Genomic DNA, 1,821 nt, shown 5'->3' on the forward strand with positions numbered 1-1,821 from the left:
TGAGTCATGGCCATTGCTTGGCCAATGTGCTCTCTGTGAAAGCCTGAGAGAGTGTCTTCTCCCCATGTGACTCTCCTTAGGCACACTCTACGTCATCGATCACTTTCCTCTTTGGCCCCATAATCTTTTTTTTTTTTTTTCCAAAAAATAAAGAATAATTTATAACCTGAAGGTTTCTAGGCATTTACATGTTCTTGCTTGCACTTTTGACACATATCATAAATGTAAATACTATGTAAACTTGTGATTACAGCGTTCTGTAGTATGTAACACCAGTCTCACCTTGGATAAGACTGATTTATTCCTCATATTAATTTCATGAAATGGAACACATTTTACAATTTGGTTAAATTTACCACAGCATTACATTTGTAAGAGTTCTTTACAGCAAAAATTCTTTGGTGAATCCTAAGGACACATCTTTTAAAATGAACTTTGCATCTTTGGAAACTCTGTAGCCCAGGCCAGATTCAAACTTAAGTCTATCTTCCTGCCTTCGCCTGGCAAATGCTAGGGTTACAGGCATGTACCATGCCTGGCAAAAATGACCTTTCCAAGCTCATTGTATTGGTCTGGTTTCACTTCAGAAAAAATCATTTTATGACAACAAAATTAACACTTGATGACTGACTGTATTCATTTTAAGGTTACTTTCCACTTTAATTATTTTATTCCAATTCAATAGTTCTGATGCTTGGATAAAAGCCTTAGTACATCCACTATTTCTGTATGGCTTCCTCAAAGATATGAAACTTGATACTTTGTAAGCCTTAAGGCTTACAAGTCTGTTGTAGTCTTTTTTATTGCTCTACAGTATGGATTGGATATTGATTATTGCTTGACTTCTATGAAGATTTTGCTACTTTCATCTGTAAGGTATCACTCATGTGCAAATTCTCCAGAATTAAGCAAACTGTAATACAGTTTGCATATATTCCTATGGTTACTCTTCGGTATAGGTTATGTGAAATATGCTAGTGCAAGGAGTGAATACCAGATTTGCCAAACTGATTTTTTTCCAGGGTTTTCTTGAGGATATATTGTTAGATGTGTTCTAAAAATATGGAACGCTTCACGAATTTGCATGTCATCCTTGCGCAGGGGCCATGCTAATCTTCTCTGTATCGTTCCAATTTTAGTATATGTGCTGCCGAAACGAGCACCCCCATAATCTTCTTGGTCAGAAAATTTGGGACACTACTGAGGTATATGACGTTACAGTACAAGTTCTCATATGTCAAGTTCTTAAATAAAAGAACAGCCACTCTTAAATATAATCTTTAGGAGTAGTTAAAGAAATGAAGACATTTGCAGACAATGACAGCCTCAGAGAATTTGTCACCAACATTCTTACTTTTGAATGCACAGTTAAAGAATTTTTTTTACACAGACAGGTAAGTAAAATGGGAAAGCCCAGAAATTAAGAACAAAAACGCAACAGGAAGACTAAAACTAAATAGACCACCTTTATCACAAGATGTTAAAATTATACTTGATGATCAAAGCAAAAATTAAAAAGCTACTTCATGGGTAGAAATGTAACTTGATAGTACAGAGATGGCATAGCATGGGTGATGCCCTGGATTGGAACCTAGGGGTGTGAAATGGGAGGAATTTATATATAATACTCAATATATGTAAAGAAAATCAAGTTAATTGCATTTTCATAATGAAACAATGGAGTCTTACATGGAAGCTTTCCACATTTCATAGAAGTGGCCAAATGTCAATGCCAGAAAATTATAAGATTTATGTACATCTCATGACTTGTATTAGTCCACCTGGGATCACATAAAAAATACCATAGACTAGGTAGGTGAA

At 35.3% G+C, this 1,821-nt stretch overlaps 1 non-coding gene across 1 annotated transcript; it reads right to left on the reverse strand.

Moving 5' to 3' along the window:
• Positions 1–1,056: 1,056 nt before the first annotated feature.
• LOC111818886 lies at positions 1,057–1,163 on the reverse strand. Its single transcript, XR_002822761.1, has one exon. It is a non-coding gene; the product is annotated as a U6 spliceosomal RNA (small nuclear RNA).
• Positions 1,164–1,821: the final 658 nt, after the last annotated feature.

The sequence above is a fragment of the Octodon degus genome, unplaced genomic scaffold (assembly GCF_000260255.1).
Source record: "Octodon degus isolate 3935 unplaced genomic scaffold, OctDeg1.0 scaffold00106, whole genome shotgun sequence".
Lineage (NCBI taxonomy): Eukaryota > Metazoa > Chordata > Mammalia > Rodentia > Octodontidae > Octodon > Octodon degus.